Below are 25835 nucleotides of genomic sequence, written 5' to 3'. Positions count from 1 at the left end.
ATCATCCGCAGACCCTCCCATCTGCCACACTCATCCAGAAAGGTACTGGTCTCGGCTTGGTAGCACTCTCATGCTCAATGCTATGCAGGTTCATCTCACACCCGAGCTTAATCCATACCACACACTGTCACTCACTGGGCTCTCAATCCTTAACCCTTCACTTCCTGTACCTTTTTCTCTGTACTCCTTACCCAATCTCTCATACCTGCCACTCCCTTCACTTTCATAGAACTGGACCCTTGCTGCGCCTTCTTCTGTGATTCTCCAGAGAACACAGTTTATAACCTTATAAAGAAGATTATGTGCTCAATATTGTCTGTGCCTTCCCTTCATTAACTAACATCTTTTACCCATACTATAGACCATATTACAGCTTATTTATGAGTGAGTGCACATCTTGAAAGGTGTAGTTGTGGCCGAGTGGTTAAGGCGATGGACTTGAAATCCATTGGGGTCTCCCTGCGCAGGTTCGAATCCTGCCGACTACGCTTTCCTTTTTATTATGTCATTACATTTTTTTTTTTTTTTTTTTTTTTTTTGAAACCGTTTATTGCAGGTTGTAAAAGTTACAGGTATGGGCCTACAACCACCCGGCCGGCCGCTAGAATGACAAAAGCATATTGCCTACATACAGTAAAAGTCTCTCGGCAGTGCAGAGCAGTGAAACAGGAGTAATCAATGGTGCAGGCCACACAGCTCCAAGCCCACAGTACGGTTCCCTTTTCTTGAAACAAAACAACACCAAAAAACCACACCCGCAAGGCAACCCGCGATCCAAAGTGACAGCACGTGCTCCATAAGTGGGGGATCCAAACCAGCAGCAGAACTCTGAGGAGGGGAATGGGAGTAGGTCAGGGACTGGGGGACCGCGCGCCCGCGGCCGAGGGAGGGGGGCCGTCTAGGGAGACGGAGCAGGTGAGGCAGCCGGTAGCAGTGGTGGCTCACAAATACCCCCGCGGTAGGCGTTCCAGAGGCCCCAGAGTTTCACCCACGCCCCAGGCTTACCCCTCGCCACATACACCACCTTTTCACGAAACATACACCAATCCATATGCTCTTTCCAGGCCGATACCGCAGGGGGCCTCTGGGATCCCCACAATTGAGCAATGTCACGCTTAGCTATCATGTATCCCAGAGTCACCCACCGCGTCTGCGGGACCGAATAGTCATTCGGTTCCCATACATTCAGCAAGCATCTCCTCGCTTCAGGCAGCAGCGCGACACGCGTAACCACACGCAGGACCTCATGCACACCACGCCAGAATCGCTCCACCTTCGGGCACTCCCACAGTATATGCATGAAAGTCGCCAGCGCACCACAGCCACGCTTACACAGTCCGTCACCAGCAAAACCCATACGCAGAAGCCTTGGCCCCGTCACGTAAACCCGGTGAAGGATCTTGAGCTGGACGAAACGAAGGCGAGCCGGGATGGCCACCTCTTTCGGGGAGGCCACCGCGGAAATCCAATCCTCGTCGTCCAGCTCCAGCCCGTCGGCAACCCAGGCCTCGCGGAGACTAGTCAGCAGGCACGATCTATCGTTGATCAGTTTTTTGTATATGAGGGAGATCGTGCTGTCCGGTACATGGCCGTCCAGCACTCTGTCCTCCAGGGGGGAAGACTCCGGAATGGATGCGACGTCCGGGAAGACGGAGCCCAGCGCATGGCGGACTTGTAGGTACCGAAAGTACTCACTGCCCTGCAGCTGAAACTCCGCCTGCAGCGTCTCAAAAGTTTTGAATCCCCCCCTCGTCCAGAGATCTCCCACCGTGCTGATTCCGATCGTGTCCCACTTCTCGAAGCCCTTCGACGTCCATAGGGAGCCCAACCTCTCAGACGCATACAGCGGTGACGCCCGGGTCAAACGGTCCTTCCACCCCATAGCTGCATTAGCCGCGTGCCAGACACGCACCATAACACGCGTCGGTCCCGTCAAACGGGAGTCGGGCGCGCCAGAGTAGAGCGCGCGATTGTAATCGCCACCGGGTAGGAGCATTTTATCCATCTCAAATGCCGGGTTCAAGGCGGGCCCATAAAGGCCATGATTAATTGCAGCTAGTTGGGAGGCCCAGTAATACCGTTTAATGTCCGGGAGGGCGACCCCCCCATCGTACCACGGGAGCGTCAATTTAGCCAGAGCAATGCGCGGCCTCCCGTCCCAGAACAGGCGCCGCTGGAGGCCCTCCACCTCACGGAAATAGCGTGCCGGGACCAAGTCCATAGTATTCTGGAGGGCGTAGAGGAATCGCGGCAGGGACATCATTTTGAACAAAGCCGCTCGGCCGAGCGGCGAGAGCGGCAGACGCCGCCAGCGCACCACGTCCTCCCTCAAGCGCTGGAGGGGGGCAGCAAATTCCGCTCATAGCGGGCCTCCGGGTCAAGTGTGATATAGATACCCAGGTACCGAAAACCGTGGGGGGCAATCTGGATCGGACAGTCCCGTGGTAGGGCCGGAGCCTCCCCGGAAAGCACATAGACACAGGATTTCGCCCAGTTGATGACCAGGCCTGAGTTGCGACCGAATGAGCGCAAAACATCAACCAGGACGATCAGTGATTTACGCGGGGAGGCGAGATACAGAAGGATGTCGTCAGCGTAGAGGGACACACGGTCCTCATGCTCGGGGGTCCAGCGGAGACCACGGATAGAAGGGTGCCACCGCAGCCACTCCGCCAGGGGCTCCAGGGCCAGGGCAAACAGGAGAGGCGACAGGGGGCAACCCTGTCGCGTACCCCTCCCCAGCGCGAATGGGGCCGAGACTCGCCCATTCACTACCACCTGCGCCAATGGGCCCGAATATAGCAATTTGACCCAGCTAATGAAACCCGGGCCGAACCCGAATTTCGCCAGCATCGCCCAGATGTATGGCCATTCAAGCGTATCAAACGCCATGGTGGCGTCCAAGGACGCCAAGATGGCCGGCTCCCGCACAAATGGGACACGCGCGAGCACCCCGTGCAAGCGCCGCAGATTGAGCGCCGTGTTGCGGTGCGGTATAAAGCCAGATTGGTCTTGGTGGACCAGGTCGCCCACCACGCCAACCAACCGGTTGGCCAACACCTTGGCAAGGATTTTGGGCTCCGCGTTCAAAAGCGAAATCGGCCTATAGGATGTGACCCGTTCACGGGGCTTCCCCTCCTTGTGGATCACCACAATTGTGGCCAGGCGCTGGTCCGGCGGGAGGGAACCCTGCGAGTGGGCCGCCAGGAACATCGCGCGCAGGTGGGGCGCCATCACATCCGGGCGTAGCTTGTAGAGCTCGATGGGAATACCATTGGGGCCCATGGCCTTGCCGGATGCAACCGAGCGAATAGCCAAGGCAATTTCGTCCGAGGTGGGAGGGGCGTCAAGCGAATCCCTGTCCTCCACCGTTAGGGAGGGCAGTGCGATGTCCCGAAGCAGGGCATGGGAATCTTCCTCCGAGCAGGGGGAAACCGGGGAGTAGACTTCGCGGAAATAATCCGCGAAGCAGGAGACAATGGCTTCCGGCTCGGTGACACACGCACCATCAACACTCTCAATCAAAGGCACCACGCGGCTCGCTCTCTCCCTCTTATCCAACCACGCAATCAATTTGCCAGCCTTATCACCCACATCATACAATCGCCCCTGCTGCTCTCTACCGAGGCCCCTGGCCGCCTCCGTGACGAGGGCCCGATAGGCCGCCTGCTTTAGGTGTAGAACATGCAACTTGGCGTCTGTTACCCCGCTCCCCAGGTCACCCTCCAGTTCTGCAATCTCGGCCTCTACCCGGGTCACCTCCTCCCGCTCGAGCCGCCGGGCATGGGAGATAAAGGAGAGGGCCTCCCCTCTAAGGACTACCTTGAAAGCCTCCCACAGGGAGATGGCGGAAGAGACCGACCCCACATTCTCGTCGAAATATCGCTGTAAGGATTTGATCAAATCGGCACGAATGGTGGGGTCACGCAAATACCATGCATTGATTGGGGCCACCCCGCCATCCCCCCTCGGGAAGACATCGAAATGCAACAACAATGGGGAGTGGTCTGAGATACCCCGCGCTAGATGGCGCACCTCCCCCACCCTCCCTGCATGGGCCGCCGGGACAAGGATGTAATCAAGCCGCGAGAGGCTACCATGGGCACCCGAGTGGAAGGTGTACTGTCGCAATGCGGGATGCTTTAATCGCCAGCAATCCACCAGGCCCAGCGTGTCCAGAAGGCCGGGCAGCCACGCCTGTGCCCGGGGGAGGTCCCTAGGGGGATGGCGATCCATAGACCCAGAGGCTACCGCATTAAAGTCCCCTCCAACCACCAGCAGGCCACTCGGAAGGTCCAGAAGGAGGCGCCCCAGGTCCGCGAATGTGGTGGCTTGTAACCCAGGCGGGACGTACACTGATATAAAGATAAACACTCTACCCTCCTTTCTTCCCACCAGAACCGTGTAGCGTCCCCTCTCATCATGGCGCACCTCATCAATCTCCAACGGGAGCGAGTTCTTGATCATAATACCCACCCCCCGCAAGCCCGAGGTGAAGCCGGAATGTGCCACCAAACGATATCCCCGCCGATTCATTGCATGAAAGGAGTTACCTATAAGGTGCGTCTCCTGCAGGAAGACAACATCTGGTGAAATACGTTTTAAGTACTGCAGGACCACACCACGCTTAATCCTATCCCCCAGGCCATTAACATTCCATGACAACACAGTCAAATCCCTACCCCCCATCATACGTCGAATCAATCGGTCGTCCCCCATCGAGCATCCTAATAACAACAACATAGTAGCGGGTTTGCCCTGCGGTGCTAACAAACAACACACCCCCCCCACCCCCCGGTCCCAACAGAACTCCCCCCTCCCTGCACCCCTGCATGAGCCCAGACAGCCCCCCCAAAGTGCAGTGTGCCTGTCGCCCCATAGCTAAAACACTAACTAGTCCCCCAGAGGAGGAGGGAAGCCCCCAACAGACCCCACGCAACCTCCATAGGAGGGGAACATACGCAATCAATAAATGGTGAAGGAACAACGTCCAGAGCAAGGCCTATTCAGTCACCCCTCAATTCTGATCCGGCGGGCCCTCCTCGCCAGCCGCGCCCCCCCCGCCCCCCCGGCCCCGATCTCCAGGCAGAGTGTCCAGCCAGTCCCCAGCCGCCTCGGGCCGGTCAAAGAAGTGCGTGCGACCATCCACCTCTACCCTCAGCTTGGCCGGAAAGAGCATTGAGTACTTGAGGTTCAGGTCCCTTAGGCGACGTTTAACCCCAAGAAAGCTCTGTCGCTGCTTCTGGACCGCCGGAGTAAAGTCTGGGTAGAAATGTATCTCCACGTTGTCAAGCTTGACCGGTCCCTGTTGCCTGGAGGTCTGGAGGATAGCATCTCTGTCCCGAAAATTAAAAATCCGGGCAATGAGCGGCCGCGGCGGGGCACCAGTCTTAGGTCTGCCCCCGGGGACCCGGTGAGCACGCTCCACCGCAAAAAGCTTACTCAGCCCCCGGGGCTGGAGATGGGTCAGGATCAAATCTTCCACGAAAAGATCCGCCGCCTCCGCCTCTCGTCCCTCCGGGACCCCCACAATACGGACATTATTCCTCCGGGCCCGACCCTCGGAGTCCTCCAATCGCCGGTCCATCAGGGCGCTCGCCTGGCCACCTCCTTCTGGAGGGCCACCATGTCTGTCGTGAGGCTCGTTGTGGTGTGGGCCAGGGAGTCGACTCGGTCGTTTGTTTTGGACAAGTCTGCCCTCACAAGGCTCACATCCACAAGGACCGAGTCTATTTTTTGCGCTAAGGTGTCGAAACGCTGGTCCACCGAGGCCTTCATCTCTGCGATGGCGCCCATGACGTCCCGGAGGGTCAGATCCCCTGGATGAGCAGATGCCTCCGTCGGGCCCACCGGGGATGCACTCGATGTCTCCGGAGAACCCTTCTGAAGCGTGTAGCGGTCCATACTGTTGGCCTGGTGCGCCGTGCCACGGCGGGTCGTCTTCACCTTCGCCCGGTCGCCATCTTGTTTGGTGGACATGCTGGCTCTTCCACCGTCGTGCCAAGCTCCCCAAACGGGCCGCTATACCAGTCACGGGTGCCAGGGGGGGGGCAGGGGCGACCACCGAACCGCGGGTCAACCCACCGCCGGCGGGTCAGCCGGGCTCCTGGACAAGGCCACCGCACCCCGCTCCGCAGCACGACCCGGCTTGAGAGCTAGGAGGGCGCAAAAGCGAAGGTGAAAGTGCGGGGTACGCCAGTCGCCCAGCCCCGCTCGCCGCTGTTATTCACCTTGTCCCCGGATCGCCCCACTACTCCAATCCGGGGGGCCGGCGAGGAGAAGGCCGCAACCCTCGATCGATGCTCCCACCGGCGTTCGGGGTCCGATTCGAGCCCAAAAAACGGGTGGCGCCTCAGCTCCGGTTCCCCAACACAGTCCCCTCAACAAGGACAGGATATCGCCAGGATTAATTCAGGAGGTCGCGGAGGTCCTCGGGAGCCTCGCACCTACGCGGCCATCTTGGTTGCGCGCTAGGCTCCCATGTCATTACATTTTGACGTGGAAACTAATTATGTGGTTTGTAAACATCTGCATATCCGCATAATTGTGTCTTTGCTACTCTTGTGCTAAGTGTGCTGCACCTGTTGTTTGAAGCTTGCATTACTGCTTCCCATGTTGTACTTTGATGGCAGTGCAGCTTAAAAACATCTTTTCACTTCATAAAAACCAAACTGATACTGATATGCGCATACTCTCATATAGGTGAATTGATTTATCTTCTGCATTTGTTCATATCACTAACACCTGGCAGACATTAAAGCATGGCTGCATATTTATTGGTTAAATAAATATGGAAATATACCAGTTTCAGCTTTATTTTTCTCACAAAACCCATAATAAATATGGATGAATACAGATAAAGTTGACAACAAATTAAATATGGATAAATACAGACGGAAATGTCAAAAAAATAAACACCATAAAACCGGGAGCCCTAAATATAATAGGACCAACTGGGTTTACAAAGAATGAGTCTATTATCTAACAGTACCTCTTCTATGAGGTTGTGTAAAACAAAAGGTACTGCTGAGATTCGAACTCAGGATCTCTTGTTTACTAGACAGGCGCTTTAACCAACAAAGCCACAGCACCTACTCTGCTTCACGACTCACCACTGTACCTTCTGTCCTGGTGTCACTGTGAGGCCCTGCATATTTTTCTGTCTTGAAAGATTTGATATTTTTCAGCTGCTACCGAAAAGAAAACGGAGAAGAAAAATCTGATATTAAGATGGAAATATTACAAAGAGGGTCATGAAAAACTAATATCATTATACGTACGTATCTGTATTTATTTTCTAAAGTTTTACACTGATGGGCCAGGGGCTCAATGCATTCGTTAAACTAAACCAGATTACAATTATTTAAAGGTCACCAATATACACAAGATCATTCCTGATGCCTACATTACCCATGTGCTCTTTCCTTCACCTCTCGTGGCCTCTGGACATCCCACCAAGAAGCAGAGGAACCACAACTCACGGAGAGAAAGTGTCACCTAAGTGACGCGTCCATGTTCAAACAGCGCTTCACAAAGTGCACTTTGAGAGACCCAAGAAAACTTGGCAGAGGCGGGTATCACAGCAAGGAGGGCTGATAGCCCGCAGTGCCCTTTACATGGCTATAGCAATACTCACCCTGGTCCTGGTCCAAACATCAGCCACCAGAGCTCAGTAAATTACCAGAATAAACAACAACCCTATATGGTGTTTTTATAGCCTTGTTTTTTAATGGATTTCTTTTCTACTTTATCGAAAAGGTGTTGCCCGTACGGAGATTGAACTCACAGCCTTGGTGTTACTAGCACCATGCTCTAACCAACTGACCTAACCGGCCAAAGAACAATGTGATACTAAAGGAGTTCTATTGAAACTGAAGAGGCAGTGACTGTACACAGAGACATTGAATAGACAGACAGACAGGCCATTGCTGACCCATCATAGTTTCAGGCCAAGACATTGAAGCGCTCCAATAATCCTGCACCAATTCGCACACACCGGGGAGCATCACCAAAGAACACAGATAGTATTTAATGAGCTGCACTGAACGTGCTTCAATAACAAGAGCTGCACGACCATCACTACCCAGAAAAGATGGATTGAAGGCAAGAATCATCCGCAGACCCTCCCATCTGCCACACTCATCCAGAAAGGTACTGGTCTCGGCTTGGTAGCACTCGCATGCTCAATGCTATGCAGGTTCATCTCACACCCGAGCTTAATCCATACCACACACTGTCACTCACTGGGCTCTCAATCCTTAACCCTTCACTTCCTGTACCTTTTTCTCTGTACTCCTTACCCAATCTCTCATACCTGCCCCTCCCTTCACTTTCATAGAACTGGACCCCTGCTGCACCTTCTTCTGTGATTCTCCAGAGAACACAGTTTATAACCTTCTAAAGAAGATTATGTGCTCAATATTGTCTGTGCCTTCCCTTCATTAACTAACATCTTTTACCCATACTATAGACCATATTACAGCTTATTTATGAGTGAGTGCACATCTTGAAAGGTGTAGTTGTGGCCGAGTGGTTAAGGCGATGGACTTGAAATCTATTGGGGTCTCCCTGCGCAGGTTCGAATCCTGCCGACTACGCTTTCCTTTTTATTATGTCATTACATTTTGACGTGGAAACTAATTATGTGGTTTGTAAACATCTTCATATCCGCATAATTGTGTCTTTGCTACTCTTGTGCTAAGTGTGCTGCACCTGTTGTTTGAAGCTTGCATTACTGCTTCCCATGTTGTACTTTGATGGCAGTGCAGCTTAAAAACATCTTTTCACTTCATAAAAACCAAACTGATACTGAAATGCGCATACTCTCATATAAGTGAATTGATTTATCTTCTGCATTTGTTCATATCACTAACACCTGGCAGACATTAAAGCATGGCTGCATATTTATTGGTTAAATAAATATGGAAATATATCAGTTTCAGCTTTATTTTTCTCACAAAACCCATAATAAATATGGATGAATACAGATAAAGTTGACAACAAATTAAATATGGATAAATACAGACGGAAATGTCAAAAAAATAAACACCATAAAACCGGGAGCCCTAAATATAATAGGACCAACTGGGTTTACAAAGAATGAGTCTATTATCTAACAGTACCTCTTCTATGAGGTTGTGTAAAACAAAAGGTACTGCTGAGATTCGAACTCAGGATCTCTTGTTTACTAGACAGGCGCTTTAACCAACTAAGCCACAGCACCTACTCTACTTCACGACTCACCACTCTACCTTCTGTCCTGGTGTCACTGTGAGGCCCTGCATATTTTTCTGTCTTGAAAGATTTGATATTTTTCAGCTGCTACCGAAAAGAAAATGGAGAAGAAAAATCTGATATTAAGATGGAAATATTACAAAGAGGGTCATGAAAAACTAATATCATTATACGTACGTATCTGTATTTATTTTCTAAAGTTTTACACTGATGGGCCAGGGGCTCAATGCATTCGTTAAACTAAACCAGATTACAATTATTTAAAGGTCACCAATATACACAAGATCATTCCTGATGCCTACATTACCCATGTGCTCTTTCCTTCACCTCTCGTGGCCTCTGGACATCCCACCAAGAAGCAGAGGAACCGCAACTCACGGAGAGAAAGTGTCACCTAAGTGAAGCGTCCATGTTCAAACAGCGCTTCACAAAGTGCACTTTGAGAGACCCAAGAAAACTTGGCAGAGGCGGGTATCACAGCAAGGAGGGCTGATAGCCCGCAGTGCCCTTTACATGTCTATAGCAATACTCACCCTGGTCCTGGTCCAAACATCAGCCACCAGAGCTCAGTAAATTACCAGAATAAACAACAAACCTATATGGTGTTTTTATAGACTTGTTATTTAATGGATTTCTTTTCTACTTTATGGAAAAGGTGTTGCCCGTACGGAGATCGAACTCACAGCCTTGGTGTTACTAGCATCATGCTCTAACCAACTGACCTAACCGGCCAAAGCACAATGTGATACTAAAGGAGTTCTATTGAAACTGAAGAGGCAGTGACTGTACACAGAGACATTGAATAGACAGACAGACAGGCCATTGCTGACCCATCATAGTTTCAGGCCAAGACATTGAAGCGCTCCAATAATCCTGCACCAATTCGCACACACCCGGAAGCATCACCAAAGAACACAGATAGTATTTAATGAGCTGCACTGAACGTGCTTCAATAACAAGAGCTGCACGACCATCACTCCCCAGAAAAGATGGATTGAAGGCAAGAATCATCCGCAGACCCTCCCATCTGCCAAACTCATCCAGAAAGGTACTGGTCTCGGCTTGGTAGCACTCGCATGCTCAATGCTATGCAGGTTCATCTCACACCCGAGCTTAATCCATACCACACACTGTCACTCACTGGGCTCTCAATCCTTAAACCTTCACTTCCTGTACCTTTTTCTCTGTACTCCTTACCCAATCTCTCATACCTGCCCCTCCCTTCACTTTCATAGAACTGGACCCCTTGCTGCGCCTTCTTCTGTGATTCTCCAGAGAACACAGTTTATAACCTTATAAAGAAGATTATGTGCTCAATAATGTCTGCGCCTTCCCTTCATTAACTAACATCTTTTACCCATACTATGGACCACATAACAGCTTACTTATGAGTGAGTGCACATCTTGAAAGGTGTAGTCGTGGCCGAGTGGTTAAGGCGATGGACTTGAAATCCATTGGGGTCTCTCCGCGCAGGTTCGAATCCTGCCGACTACGCTTTCCTTTTTATTATGTCATTACATTTTGTCGTGGAAACTAATTATGTGGTTCGTAACCATCTGCATATCCGCATAATTGTGTCTTTGCTACTCTTGTGCTAAGTGTGCTGCACCTGTTGTTTGAAGCTTGCATTACTGCTTCCCATGTTGTACTTTGATGGCAGTGCAGCTTAAAAACATCTTTTCACTTCACAAAACCAAACTGATACTGAAATGCGCATACTCTCATATAAGTGAATTGATTTATCTTCTGCATTTGTTCATATCACTAACACCTGGCAGACATTAAAGCATGGCTGCATATTTATTGGTTAAATAAATATGGAAATATACCAGTTTCAGCTTTATTTTTCTCACAAAACCCATAATAAATATGGATGAATACAGATAAAGTTGACAACAAATTAAATATGGATAAATACAGACGGAAATGTCAAAAAAATAAACACCATAAAACCGGGAGCCCTAAATATAACAGGACCAACTGGGTTTACAAAGAATGAGTCTATTATCTAACTGTACCTCTTCTATGAGGTTGTGTAAAACAAAAGGTACTGCTGAGATTCGAACTCAGGATCTCCTGTTTACTAGACAGGCGCTTTAACCAACTAAGCCACAGCACCTACTCTGTTTCACGACTCACCACTGTACCTTCTGTCCTGGTGTCACTGTGAGGCCCTGCATATTTTTCTGTCTTGAAAGATTTGATATTTTTCAGCTGCTACCGAAAAGAAAATGGAGAAGAAAAATCTGATATTAAGATGGAAATATTACAAAGAGGGTCATGAAAAACTAATATCATTATACGTACGTATCTGTATTTATTTTCTAAAGTTTTACACTGATGGGCCAGGGGCTCAATGCATTCGTTAAACTAAACCAGATTACAATTATTTAAAGGTCACCAATATACACAAGATCATTCCTGATGCCTACATTACCCATGTGCTCTTTCCTTCACCTCTCGTGGCCTCTGGACATCCCACCAAGAAGCAGAGGAACCGCAACTCACGGAGAGAAAGTGTCACCTAAGTGACGCCTCCATGTTCAAACAGCGCTTCACAAAGTACACTTTGAGAGACCCAAGAAAACTTGGCAGAGGCGGGTATCACAGCAAGGAGGGCTGATAGCCCGCAGTGCCCTTTACATGGCTATAGCAATACTCACCCTGGTCCTGGTCCAAACATCAGCCACCAGAGCTCAGTAAATTATCAGAATAAACAACAACCCTATATGCTGTTTTTATAGCCTTGTTATTTAATGGATTTCTTTTCTACTTTATGGAAAAGGTGTTGCCCGTACGGAGATCGAACTCACAGCCTTGGTGTTACTAGCACCATGCTCTAACCAACTGACCTAACCGGCCAAAGCACAATGTGATACTAAAGGAGTTCTATTGAAACTGAAGAGGCAGTGACTGTACACAGAGACATTGAATAGACAGACAGACAGGCCATTGCTGACCCATCATAGTTTCATGCCAAGACATTGAAGCGCTCCAATAATCCTGCACCAATTCGCACACACCGGGGAGCATCACCAAAGAACACAGATAGTATTTAATGAGCTGCACTGAACGTGCTTCAATAACAAGAGATGCACGACCATCACTCCCCAGAAAAGAAGGATTGAAGGCAAGAATCATCCGCAGACCCTCCCATCTGCCACACTCATCCAGAAAGGTACTGGTCTCGGCTTTGTAGCACTCGCATGCTCAATGCTATGCAGGTTCATCTCACACCCGAGCTTAATCCATACCACACACTGTCACTCACTGGGCTCTCAATCCTTAACCCTTCACTTCCTGTACCTTTTTCTCTGTACTCCTTACCCAATCTCTCATACCTGCCCCTCCCTTCACTTTCATAGAACTGGACCCTTGCTGCGCCTTCTTCTGTGATTCTCCAGAGAACACAGTTTATAACCTTATAAAGAAGATTATGTGCTCAATATTGTCTGCGCCTTCCCTTCATTAACTAACATCTTTTACCCATACTATAGACCACATTACAGCTTATTTATGAGTGAGTGCACATCTTGAAAGGTGTAGTCGTGGCCGAGTGGTTAAGGCGATGGACTTGAAATCCATTGGGGTCTCCCCGCTCAGGTTCCAATCCTGCCGACTACACGTTCCTTTTTATTATGTCATTACATTTTGACGTGGAAACTAATTATGTGGTTCGTAAACATCTGCATATCCGCATAATTGTGTCTTTGCTACTCTTGTGCTAAGTGTGCTGCACCTGTTGTTTGAAGCTTGCATTACTGCTTCCCATGTTGTACTTTGATGGCAGTGCAGCTTAAAAACATCTTTTCACTTCATAAAAACCAAACTGATACTGAAATGCGCATACTCTCATATAAGTGAATTGATTTATCTTCTGCATTTGTTCATATCACTAACACCTGGCAGACATTAAAGCATGGCTGCATATTTATTGGTTAAATAAATATGGAAATATACCAGTTTCAGCTTTATTTTTCTCACAAAACCCATAATAAATATGGATGAATACAGATAAAGTTGACAACAAATTAAATATGGATAAATACAGACGGAAATGTCAAAAAAATAAACACCATAAAACCGGGAGCCCTAAATATAATAGGACCAACTGGGTTTACAAAGAATGAGTCTATTATCTAACAGTACCTCTTCTATGAGGTTGTGTAAAACAAAAGGTACTGCTGAGATTCGAACTCAGGATCTCCTGTTTACTAGACAGGCGCTTTAACCAACTAAGCCACAGCACCTACTCTGTTTCAAGACTCACCACTGTACCTTCTGTCCTGGTGTCACTGTGAGGCCCTGCATATTTTTCTGTCTTGAAAGATTTGATATTTTTCAGCTGCTACCGAAAAGAAAATGGAGAAGAAAAATCTGATATTAAGATGGAAATATTACAAAGAGGGTCATGAAAAACTAATATCATTATACGTACGTATCTGTATTTATTTTCTAAAGTTTTACACTGATGGGCCAGGGGCTCAATGCAAACGTTAAACTAAACCAGATTACAATTATTTAAAGGTCACCAATATACACAAGATCATTCCTGATGCCTACATTACCCATGTGCTCTTTCCTTCACCTCTCGTGGCCTCTGGACATCCCACCAAGAAGCAGAGGAACCGCAACTCACGGAGAGAAAGTGTCACCTAAGTGACGCGTCCATGTTCAAACAGCGCTTCACAAAGTGCACTTTGAGAGACCCAAGAAAACTTGGCAGAGGCGGGTATCACAGCAAGGAGGGCTGATAGCCCACAGTGCCCTTTACATGTCTATAGCAATACTCACCCTGGTCCTGGTCCAAACATCAGCCACCAGAGCTCAGTAAATTATCAGAATAAACAACAACCCTATATGGTGTTTTTAAAGCCTTGTTATTTAATGGATTTCTTTTCTACTTTATGGAAAAGGTGTTGCCCGTACGGAGATCGAACTCACAGCCTTGGTGTTACTAGCACCATGCTCTAACCAACTGACCTAATAGGCCAAAGCACAATGTGATACTAAAGGAGTTCTATTGAAACTGAAGAGGCAGTGACTGTACACAGAGACATTGAATAGACAGACAGACAGGCCATTGCTGACCCATCATAGTTTCAGGCCAAGACATTGAAGCGCTCCAATAATCCTGCACCAATTCGCACACACCGGGGAGCATCACCAAAGAACACAGATAGTATTTAATGAGCTGCACTGAACGTGCTTCAATAACAAGAGCTGCACGACCATCACTGCCCAGAAAAGATGGATTGAAGGCAAGAATCATCCGCAGACCCTCCCATCTGCCACACTCATCCAGAAAGGTACTGGTCTCGGCTTGGTAGCACTCGCATGCTCAATGCTATGCAGGTTCATCTCACACCCGAGCTTAATCCATACCACACACTGTCACTCACTGGGCTCTCAATCCTTAACCCTTCACTTCCTGTACCTTTTTCTCTGTACTCCTTACCCAATCTCTCATATCTGCCCCTCCCTTCACTTTCATAGAACTGGACCCTTGCTGCGCCTTCTTCTGTGATTCTCCAGAGAACACAGTTTATAACCTTCTAAAGAAGATTATGTGCTTAATATTGTCTGCGCCTTCCCTTCATTAACTAACATCTTTTACCCATACTATAGACCACATTACAGCTTATTTATGAGTGAGTGCACATCTTGAAAGGTGTAGTTGTGGCTGAGTGGTTAAGGCGATGGACTTGAAATCCATTGGGGTCTCCCCGTGCAGGTTCGAATCCTGCCGACTACGCTTTCCTTTTTATTATGTCATTACATTTTGACGTGGAAACTAATTATGTGGTTCGTAAACATCTGCATATCCGCATAATTGTGTCTTTGCTACTCTTGTGCTAAGTGTGCTGCACCTGTTGTTTGAAGCTTGCATTACTGCTTCCCATGTTGTACTTTGATGGCAGTGCAGCTTAAAAACATCTTTTCACTTCATAAAAACTAAACTGATACTGAAATGCGCATACTCTCATATAAGTGAATTGATTTATCTTCTGCATTTGTTCATATCACTAACACCTGGCAGACATTAAAGCATGGCTGCATATTTATTGGTTAAATAAATATGGAAATATACCAGTTTCAGCTTTATTTTTCTCACAAAACCCATAATAAATATGGATGAATACAGATAAAGTTGACAACAAATTAAATATGGATAAATACAGACGGAAATGTCAAAAAAATAAACACCATAAAACCGGGAGCCCTAAATATAATAGGACCAACTGGGTTTACAAAGAATGAGTCTATTATCTAACAGTACCTCTACTATGAGGTTGTGTAAAACAAAAGGTACTGCTGAGATTCGAACTCAGGATCTCCTGTTTACTAGACAGGCGCTTTAACCAACTAAGCCACAGCACCTACTCTGTTTCAAGACTCACCACTGTACCTTCTGTCCTGGTGTCACTGTGAGGCCCTGCATATTTTTCTGTCTTGTAAGATTTTATATTTTTCAGCTGCTACCGAAAAGAAAATGGAGAAGAAAAATCTGATATTAAGATGGAAATATTACAAAGAGGGTCATGAAAAACTAATATCATTATACGTACGTATCTGTATTTATTTTCTAAAGTTTTACACTGATGGGCCAGGGGCTCAATGCAAACGTTAAACTAAACCAGATTACAATTATTTAAAGGTCACCAATATACACAAGATCATTCCTGATGCCTACATTACCCATGTGCTCTTTCCTTCACCTCTCGTGGCCTCTGGACATCCCACCAAGAAGCAGAGGAACCGCAACTCACGGAGAGAAAGTGTCACCTAAGTGACGCGTCCATGTTCGAACAGCGCTTCACAAAGTGCACTTTGAGAGACCCAAGAAAACTTGGCAGAGGCGGGTATCACAGCAAGGAGGGCTGATAGCCCGCAGTGCCCTTTACATGGCTATAGCAATACTCACCCTGGTCCTGGTCCAAACATCAGCCACCAGAGCTCAGTAAATTACCAGAATAAACAACAACCCTATATGGTGTTTTTATAGCCTTGTTTTTTAATGGATTTCTTTTCTACTTTATGGAAAAGGTGTTGCCCGTACGGAGATCGAACTCACAGCCTTGGTGTTACAAGCACCATGCTCTAACCAACTGACCTAACCGGCCAAAGCATAAAATGATACTAAAGGAGTTCTATTGAAACTGAAGAGGCAGTGACTGTACACAGAGACATTGAATAGACAGACAGACAGGCCATTGCTGACCCATCATAGTTTCAGGCCAAGACATTGAAGCGCTCCAATAATCCTGCACCAATTCGCACACACCGGGGAGCATCACCAAAGAACACAGATAGTATTTAATGAGCTGCACTGAACGTGCTTCAATAACAAGAGCTGCACGACCATCACTCCCCAGAAAAGATGGATTGAAGGCAAGAATCATCCGCAGACCCTCCCATCTGCCACACTCATCCAGAAAGGTACTGGTCTCGGCTTGGTAGCACTCGCATGCTCAATGCTATGCAGGTTCATCTCACACCCGAGCTTAATCCATACCACACACTGTCACTCACTGGGCTCTCAATCCTTAACCCTTCACTTCCTGTACCTTTTTCTCTGTACTCCTTACCCAATCTCTCATACCTGCCCCTCCCTTCACTTTCATAGAACTGGACCCTTGCTGCGCCTTCTTCTGTGATTCTCCAGAGAACACAGTTTATAACCTTATAAAGAAGATTATGTGCTCAATATTGTCTGCGCCTTCCCTTCATTAACTAACATCTTTTACCCATACTATAGACCACATTACAGCTTATTTATGAGTGAGTGCACATCTTGAAAGGTGTAGTCGTGGCCGAGTGGTTAAGGCGATGGACTTGAAATCCATTGGGGTCTCCCTGCGCAGGTTCGAATCCTGCCGACTACCCTTTCCTTTTTATTATGTCATTACATTTTGACGTGGAAACTAATTATGTGGTTCGTAAACATCTGCATATCCGCATAATTGTGTCTTTGCTACTCTTGTGCTAAGTGTGCTGAACCTGTTGTTTGAAGCTTGCATTACTGCTTCCCATGTTGTACTTTGATGTCAGTGCAGCTTAAAAACATCTTTTCACTTCATAAAAACCAAACTGATACTGAAATGCGCATACTCTCATATAAGTGAATTGATTTATCTTCTGCATTTGTTCATATCACTAACACCTGGCAGACATTAAAGCATGGCTGCATATTTATTGGTTAAATAAATATGGAAATATACCAGTTTCAGCTTTATTTTTCTCACAAAACCCATAATAAACATGGATGAATACAGATAAAGTTGACAACAAATTAAATATGCATAAATACAGACGGAAATGTCAAAAAAATAAACACCATAAAACCGGGAGCCCTAAATATAATAGGACCAACTGGGTTTACAAAGAATGAGTCTATTATCTAACAGTACCTTTTCTATGAGGTTGTGTAAAACAAAAGGTACTGCTGAGATTCGAACTCAGGATCTCCTGTTTATTAGACAGGCGCTTTAACCAACTAAGCCACAGCAACTACTCTGTTTCACGACTCACCACTGTACCTTCTGTCCTGGTGTCACTGTGAGGCCCTGCATATTTTTCTGTCTTGAAAGATTTTATATTTTTCAGCTGCTACCGAAAAGAAAATGGAGAAGAAAAATCTGAAATTAAGATGTAAATATTACAAAGAGGGTCATGAAAAACTAATATCATTATACGTACGTATCTGTATTTATTTTCTAAAGTTTTACACTGATGGGCCAGGGGCTCAATGCATTCGTTAAACTAAACCAGATTACAATTATTTAAAGGTCACCAATATACACAAGATCATTCCTGATGTCTACATTACCCATGTGCTCTTTCCTTCACCTCTCGTGACCTCTGGACATCCCACCAAGAAGCAGAGGAACCGCAACTCACGGAGTGAAAGTGTCACCTCAGTGACGCGTCCATGTTCAAACAGCGCTTCACAAAGTGCACTTTGAGAGACCCAAGAAAACTTGGCAGAGGCGGGTTTCACAGCAAGGAGGGCTGATAGCCCGCAGTGCCCTTTACATGGCTATAGCAATACTCACCCTGGTCCTGGTCCAAACATCAGCCACCAGAGCTCAGTAAATTACCAGAATAAACAACAACCCTATATGGTGTTTTTATAGCCTTGTTTTTTAATGGATTTCTTTTCTACGTTATGGAAAAGGTGTTGCCCGTACGGAGATCGAACTCACAGCCTTGGTGTTACTAGCACCATGCTCTAACCAACTGACCTAACCGGCCAAAGGATAATGTGATACTAAAGGAGTTCTATTGAAACTGAAGAGGCAGTGACTGTACACAGAGACATTGAATAGACAGACAGACAGGCCATTGCTGACCCATCATAGTTTCAGGCCAAGACATTGAAGCGCTCCAATAATCCTGCACCAATTCGCACACACCGGGGAGCATCACCAAAGAACACAGATAGTATTTAATGAGCTGCACTGAACGTGCTTCAATAACAAGAGCTGCACGACCATCACTCCCCAGAAAAGATGGATTGAAGGCAAGAATCATCCGCAGACCCTCCCATCTGCCACACTCATCCAGAAAGGTACTGGTCTCGGCTTGGTAGCACTCGCATGCTCAATGCTATGCAGGTTCATCTCACACCCGAGCTTAATCCATACCACACACTGTCACTCACTGGGCTCTCAATCCTTAACCCTTCACTTCCTGTACCTTTTTCTCTATACTCCTTACCCAATCTCTCATACCTGCCCCTCCCTTCACTTTCATAGAACTGGACCCTTGCTGCGCCTTCTTCTGTGATTCTCCAGAGAACACAGTTTATAACCTTCTAAAGAAGATTATGTGCTCAATATTGTCTGCGCCTTCCCTTGATTAACTAACATCTTTTACCCATACTATAGACCACATTACAGCTTATTTATGAGTGAGTGTACATCTTGAAAGGTGTAGTCGTGGCCGAGTGGTTAAGGCGATGGACTTGAAATCCATTGGGGATTCCCCGCGCAGGTTCGAATCCTGCCGACTACGCTTTCCTTTTTATTATGTCATTACATTTTGACGTGGAAACTAATTATGTGGTTCGTAACCATCTGCATATCCGCATAATTGTGTCTTTGCTACTCTTGTGCTAAGTGTGCTGCACCTGTTGTTTGAAGCTTGCATTACTGCTTCCCATGTTGTACTTTGATGGCAGTGCAGCTTAAAAACATCTTTTCACTTCATAAAAACCAAACTGATACTGAAATGCGCATACTCTCATATAAGTGAATTGATTTATCTTCTGCATTTGTTCATATCACTAACACCTGGCAGACATTAAAGCATGGCTGCATATTTATTGGTTAAATAAATATGGAAATATACCAGTTTCAGCTTTATTTTTCTCACAAAACCCATAATAAATATGGATGAATACAGATAAAGTTGACAACAAATTAAATATGGATAAATACAGACGGAAATGTCAAAAAAATAAACACCATAAAACCGGGAGCCCTAAATATAATAGGACCAACTGGGTTTACAAAGAATGAGTCTATTATCTAACAGTACCTCTTCTATGAGGTTGTGTAAAACAAAAGGTACTGCTGAGATTCGAACTCAGGATCTCCTGTTTATTAGACAGGCGCTTTAACCAACTAAGCCACAGCAACTACTCTGTTTCATGACTCACCACTGTACCTTCTGTCCTGGTGTCACTGTGAGGCCCTGCATATTTTTCTGTCTTGAAAGATTTTATATTTTTCAGCTGCTACCGAAAAGAAAATGGAGAAGAAAAATCTGATATTAAGATGGAAATATTACAAAGAGGGTCATGAAAAACTAATATCATTATACGTACGTATCTGTATTTATTTTCTAAAGTTTTACACTGATGGGCCAGGGGCTCAATGCATTCGTTAAACTAAACCAGATTACAATTATTTAAAGGTCACCAATATACACAAGATCATTCCTGATGTCTACATTACCCATGTGCTCTTTCCTTCACCTCTCGTGACCTCTGGACATCCCACCAAGAAGCAGAGGAACCGCAACTCACAGAGAGAAAGTGTCACCTCAGTGACGCTTCCATGTTCAAACAGCGCTTCACAAAGTGCACTTTGAGAGACCCAAGAAAACTTGGCAGAGGCGGGTTTCACAGCAAGGAGGGCTGATAGCCCGCAGTGCCCTTTACATGGCTATAGCAATACTCACCCTGGTCCTGGTCCAAACATCAGCCACCAGAGCTCAGTAAATTACCAGAATAAACAACAACCCTATATGGTGTTTTTATAGCCTTGTTTTTTAATGGATTTCTTTTCTACGTTATGGAAAAGGTGTTGCCCGTACGGAGATCGAACTCACAGCCTTGGTGTTACTAGCACCATGCTCTAACCAACTGACCTAACTGGCCAAAGCATAATGTGATACTAAAGGAGTTCTATTGAAACTGAAGAGGCAGTGGCTGTACACAGAGACATTGAATAGACAGACAGACAGGCCATTGCTGACCCATCATAGTTTCAGGCCAAGACATTGAAGCGCTCCAATAATCCTGCACCAATTCGCACACACCGGGGAGCATCACCAAAGAACACAGATAGTATTTAATGAGCTGCACTGAACGTGCTTCAATAACAAGAGCTGCACGGCCATCACTCCCCAGAAAAGATGGATTGAAGGCAAGAATCATCCGCAGACCCTCCCATCTGCCACACTCATCCAGAAAGGTACTGGTCTCGGCTTGGTAGCACTCGCATGCTCAATGCTATGCAGGTTCATCTCACACCCGAGCTTAATCCATACCACACACTGTCACTCACTGGGCTCTCAATCCTTAACCCTTCACTTCCTGTACCTTTTTCTCTGTACTCCTTACCCAATCTCTCATACCTGCCCCTCCCTTCACTTTCATAGAACTGGACCCTTGCTGCGCCTTCTTCTGTGATTCTCCAGAGAACACAGTTTATAACCTTCTAAAGAAGATTATGTGCTCAATATTGTCTGCGCCTTCCCTTCATTAACTAACATCTTTTACCCATACTATAGACCACATTACAGCTTATTTATGAGTGAGTGCACATCTTGAAAGGTGTAGTTGTGGCCGAGTGGTTAAGGCGATGGACTTGAAATCCATTGGGGTCTCCCCGTGCAGGTTCGAATCCTGCTGACTACGCTTTCCTTTTTATTATGTCATTACATTTTGACGTGGAAACTAATTATGTGGTTCGTAAACATCTGCATAGCCGCATAATTGTGTCTTTGCTACTCTTGTGCTAAGTGTGCTGAACCTGTTGTTTGAAGCTTGCATTACTGCTTCCCATGTTGTACTTTGATGGCAGTGCAGCTTAAAAACATCTTTTCACTTCATAAAAACTAAACTGATACTGAAATGCGCATACTCTCATGTAAGTGAATTGATTTATCTTCTGCATTTGTTCATATCACTAACACCTGGCAGACATTAAAGCATGGCTGCATATTTATTGGTTAAATAAATATGGAAATATACCAGTAACAGCTTTATTTTTCTCACAAAACCCATAATAAATATGGATGAATACAGATAAAGTTGACAACAAATTAAATATGCATAAATACAGACGGAAATGTCAAAAAAATAAACACCATAAAACCGGGAGCCCTAAATATAATAGGACCAACTGGGTTTACAAAGAATGAGTCTATTATCTAACAGTACCTCTTCTATGAGGTTGTGTAAAACAAAAGGTACTGCTGAGATTCGAACTCAGGATCTCCTGTTTATTAGACAGGCGCTTTAACCAACTAAGCCACAGCAACTACTCTGTTTCACGACTCACCACTGTACCTTCTGTCCTGGTGTCACTGTGAGGCCCTGCATATTTTTCTGTCTTGAAAGATTTTATATTTTTCAGCTGCTACCGAAAAGAAAATGGAGAAGAAAAATCTGAAATTAAGATGGAAATATTACAAAGAGGGTCATGAAAAACTAATATCATTATACGTACGTATCTGTATTTATTTTCTAAAGTTTTACACTGATGGGCCAGGGGCTCAATGCATTCGTTAAACTAAACCAGATTACAATTATTTAAAGGTCACCAATATACACAAGATCATTCCTGATGTCTACATTACCCATGTGCTCTTTCCTTCACCTCTCGTGACCTCTGGACATCCCACCAAGAAGCAGAGGAACCGCAACTCACGGAGAGAAAGTGTCACCTCAGTGACGCGTCCATGTTCAAACAGCGCTTCACAAAGTGCACTTTGAGAGACCCAAGAAAACTTGACAGAGGCGGGTTTCACAGCAAGGAGGGCTGATAGCCCGCAGTGCCCTTTACATGGCTATAGCAATACTCACCCTGGTCCTGGTCCAAACATCAGCCACCAGAGCTCAGTAAATTACCAGAATAAACAACAACCCTATATGGTGTTTTTATAGCCTTGTTTTTTAATGGATTTCTTTTCTACGTTATGGAAAAGGTGTTGCCCGTACGGAGATCGAACTCACAGCCTTGGTGTTACTAGCACCATGCTCTAACCAACTGACCTAACCGGCCAAAGCATAATGTGATACTAAAGGAGTTCTATTGAAACTGAAGAGTCAGTGACTGTACACAGAGACATTGAATAGACAGACAGACAGGCCATTGCTGACCCATCATAGTTTCAGGCCAAGACATTGAAGCGCTCCAATAATCCTGCACCAATTCGCACACACCGGGGAGCATCACCAAAGAACACAGATAGTATTTAATGAGCTGCACTGAACGTGCTTCAATAACAAGAGCTGCACGGCCATCACTCCCCAGAAAAGATGGATTGAAGGCAAGAATCATCCGCAGACCCTCCCATCTGCCACACTCATCCAGAAAGGTACTGGTCTCGGCTTGGTAGCACTCGCATGCTCAATGCTATGCAGGTTCATCTCACACCCGAGCTTAATCCATACCACACACTGTCACTCATTGGGCTCTCAATCCTTAACCCTTCACTTCCTGTACCTTTTTCTCTGTACTCCTTACCCAATCTCTCATACCTGCCCCTCCCTTCACTTTCATAGAACTGGACCCTTGCTGTGCCTTCTTCTGTGATTCTCCAGAGAACACAGTTTATAACCTTATAAAGAAGATTATGTGCTCAATATTGTCTGCGCCTTCCCTTCATTAACTAACATCTTTTACCCATACTATAGACCACATTACAGCTTATTTATGAGTGAGTGCACATCTTGAAAGGTGTAGTCGTGGCCGAGTAGTTAAGGCGATGGACTTGAAATCCATTGGGGTCTCCCCGTGCAGGTTCGAATCCTGCCGACTACGCTTTCCTTTTTATTATGTCATTACATTTTGTCGTGGAAACTAATTATGTGGTTCGTAACCATCTGCATATCCGCATAATTGTGTCTTTGCTACTCTTGTGCTAAGTGTGCTGCACCTGTTGTTTGAAGCTTGCATTACTGCTTCCCATGTTGTACTTTGATGGCAGTGCAGCTTAAAAACATCTTTTCACTTCACAAAACCAAACTGATACTGAAATGCGCATACTCTCATATAAGTGAATTGATTTATCTTCTGCATTTGTTCATATCACTAACACCTGGCAGACATTAAAGCATGGCTGCATATTTATTGGTTAAATAAATATGGAAATATACCAGTTTCAGCTTTATTTTTCTCACAAAACCCATAATAAATATGGATGAATACAGATAAAGTTGACAACAAATTAAATATGGATAAATACAGACGGAAATGTCAAAAAAATAAACACCATAAAACCGGGAGCCCTAAATATAACAGGACCAACTGGGTTTACAAAGAATGAGTCTATTATCTAACAGTACCTCTTCTATGAGGTTGTGTAAAACAAAAGGTACTGCTGAGATTCGAACTCAGGATCTCCTGTTTACTAGACAGGCGCTTTAACCAACTAAGCCACAGCACCTACTCTGTTTCACGACTCACCACTGTACCTTCTGTCCTGGTGTCACTGTGAGGCCCTGCATATTTTTCTGTCTTGAAAGATTTGATATTTTTCAGCTGCTACCGAAAAGAAAATGGAGAAGAAAAATCTGATATTAAGATGGAAATATTACAAAGAGGGTCATGAAAAACTAATATCATTATACGTACGTATCTGTATTTATTTTCTAAAGTTTTACACTGATGGGCCAGGGGCTCAATGCATTCGTTAAACTAAACCAGATTACAATTATTTAAAGGTCACCAATATACACAAGATCATTCCTGATGCCTACATTACCCATGTGCTCTTTCCTTCACCTCTCGTGGCCTCTGGACATCCCACCAAGAAGCAGAGGAACCGCAACTCACGGAGAGAAAGTGTCACCTAAGTGATGCCTCCATGTTCAAACAGCGCTTCACAAAGTACACTTTGAGAGACCCAAGAAAACTTGGCAGAGGCGGGTATCACAGCAAGGAGGGCTGATAGCCCGCAGTGCCCTTTACATGGCTATAGCAATACTCACCCTGGTCCTGGTCCAAACATCAGCCACCAGAGCTCAGTAAATTATCAGAATAAACAACAACCCTATATGGTGTTTTTATAGCCTTGTTATTTAATGGATTTCTTTTCTACTTTATGGAAAAGGTGTTGCCCGTACGGAGATCGAACTCACAGCCTTGGTGTTACTAGCACCATGCTCTAACCAACTGACCTAACCGGCCAAAGCACAATGTGATACTAAAGGAGTTCTATTGAAACTGAAGAGGCAGTGACTGTACACAGAGACATTGAATAGACAGACAGACAGGCCATTGCTGACCCATCATAGTTTCAGGCCAAGACATTGAAGCGCTCCAATAATCCTGCACCAATTCGCACACACCGGGGAGCATCACCAAAGAACACAGATAGTATTTAATGAGCTGCACTGAACGTGCTTCAATAACAAGAGATGCACGACCATCACTCCCCAGAAAAGATGGATTGAAGGCAAGAATCATCCGCAGACCCTCCCATCTGCCACACTCATCCAGAAAGGTACTGGTCTCGGCTTGGTAGCACTCGCATGCTCAATGCTATGCAGGTTCATCTCACACCCGAGCTTAATCCATACCACACACGGTCACTCACTGGGCTCTCAATCCTTAACCCTTCACTTCCTGTACCTTTTTCTCTGTACTCCTTACCCAATCTCTCATACCTGCCCCTCCCTTCACTTTCATAGAACTGGACCCTTGCTGCGCCTTCTTCTGTGATTCTCCAGAGAACACAGTTTATAACCTTATAAAGAAGATTATGTGCTCAATATTGTCTGCGCCTTCCCTTCATTAACTAATATCTTTTACCCATACTATAGACCACATTACAGCTTATTTATGAGTGAGTGCACATCTTAAAAGGTGTAGTCGTGGCCGAGTGGTTAAGGCGATGGACTTGAAATCCATTGGGGTCTCCCTGCTCAGCTTCCAATCCTGCCGACTACACGTTCCTTTTTATTATGTCATTACATTTTGACGTGGAAACTAATTATGTGGTTCGTAAACATCTGCATATCCGCATAATTGTGTCTTTGCTACTCTTGTGCTAAGTGTGCTGCACCTGTTGTTTGAAGCTTGCATTACTGCTTCCCATGTTGTACTTTGATGGCAGTGCAGCTTAAAAACATCTTTTCACT

General features: G+C 45.9%; 15 non-coding genes across 15 annotated transcripts; 10 read left to right on the top strand and 5 right to left on the bottom strand.

The window, feature by feature from the left end:
* Positions 1–406: 406 nt before the first annotated feature.
* Positions 407–488, top strand: TRNAS-UGA (transfer RNA serine (anticodon UGA)). The gene has a single exon. It is a non-coding gene; the product is annotated as a tRNA-Ser (tRNA).
* An 8027-nt stretch (positions 489–8515) lies between these two features.
* Positions 8516–8597, top strand: TRNAS-UGA (transfer RNA serine (anticodon UGA)). The gene has a single exon. It is a non-coding gene; the product is annotated as a tRNA-Ser (tRNA).
* Positions 8598–9149: 552 nt separating this feature from the next.
* On the bottom strand, positions 9150–9223 carry TRNAT-AGU (transfer RNA threonine (anticodon AGU)). Its single transcript has one exon. It is a non-coding gene; the product is annotated as a tRNA-Thr (tRNA).
* Positions 9224–10647: 1424 nt separating this feature from the next.
* Positions 10648–10729, top strand: TRNAS-UGA (transfer RNA serine (anticodon UGA)). The gene has a single exon. It is a non-coding gene; the product is annotated as a tRNA-Ser (tRNA).
* A 551-nt stretch (positions 10730–11280) lies between these two features.
* On the bottom strand, positions 11281–11354 carry TRNAT-AGU (transfer RNA threonine (anticodon AGU)). The gene has a single exon. It is a non-coding gene; the product is annotated as a tRNA-Thr (tRNA).
* A 1423-nt stretch (positions 11355–12777) lies between these two features.
* Positions 12778–12859, top strand: TRNAS-UGA (transfer RNA serine (anticodon UGA)). The gene has a single exon. It is a non-coding gene; the product is annotated as a tRNA-Ser (tRNA).
* Positions 12860–13411: 552 nt separating this feature from the next.
* Positions 13412–13485, bottom strand: TRNAT-AGU (transfer RNA threonine (anticodon AGU)). The gene has a single exon. It is a non-coding gene; the product is annotated as a tRNA-Thr (tRNA).
* A 1423-nt stretch (positions 13486–14908) lies between these two features.
* On the top strand, positions 14909–14990 carry TRNAS-UGA (transfer RNA serine (anticodon UGA)). The gene has a single exon. It is a non-coding gene; the product is annotated as a tRNA-Ser (tRNA).
* A 552-nt stretch (positions 14991–15542) lies between these two features.
* On the bottom strand, positions 15543–15616 carry TRNAT-AGU (transfer RNA threonine (anticodon AGU)). Its single transcript has one exon. It is a non-coding gene; the product is annotated as a tRNA-Thr (tRNA).
* Positions 15617–17039: 1423 nt separating this feature from the next.
* On the top strand, positions 17040–17121 carry TRNAS-UGA (transfer RNA serine (anticodon UGA)). The gene has a single exon. It is a non-coding gene; the product is annotated as a tRNA-Ser (tRNA).
* A 2049-nt stretch (positions 17122–19170) lies between these two features.
* On the top strand, positions 19171–19252 carry TRNAS-UGA (transfer RNA serine (anticodon UGA)). The gene has a single exon. It is a non-coding gene; the product is annotated as a tRNA-Ser (tRNA).
* Positions 19253–21301: 2049 nt separating this feature from the next.
* On the top strand, positions 21302–21383 carry TRNAS-UGA (transfer RNA serine (anticodon UGA)). The gene has a single exon. It is a non-coding gene; the product is annotated as a tRNA-Ser (tRNA).
* A 2049-nt stretch (positions 21384–23432) lies between these two features.
* Positions 23433–23514, top strand: TRNAS-UGA (transfer RNA serine (anticodon UGA)). The gene has a single exon. It is a non-coding gene; the product is annotated as a tRNA-Ser (tRNA).
* A 551-nt stretch (positions 23515–24065) lies between these two features.
* Positions 24066–24139, bottom strand: TRNAT-AGU (transfer RNA threonine (anticodon AGU)). The gene has a single exon. It is a non-coding gene; the product is annotated as a tRNA-Thr (tRNA).
* Positions 24140–25562: 1423 nt separating this feature from the next.
* TRNAS-UGA (transfer RNA serine (anticodon UGA)) lies at positions 25563–25644 on the top strand. The gene has a single exon. It is a non-coding gene; the product is annotated as a tRNA-Ser (tRNA).
* Positions 25645–25835: the final 191 nt, after the last annotated feature.

Source organism: Triturus cristatus, chromosome 4_2, assembly GCF_964204655.1.
Source record: "Triturus cristatus chromosome 4_2, aTriCri1.1, whole genome shotgun sequence".
Classification (NCBI taxonomy): domain Eukaryota; kingdom Metazoa; phylum Chordata; class Amphibia; order Caudata; family Salamandridae; genus Triturus; species Triturus cristatus.
The sequence above is the reverse complement of the archived record's forward strand: the minus strand, read 5'-3'. Positions and strand labels throughout refer to the sequence as shown.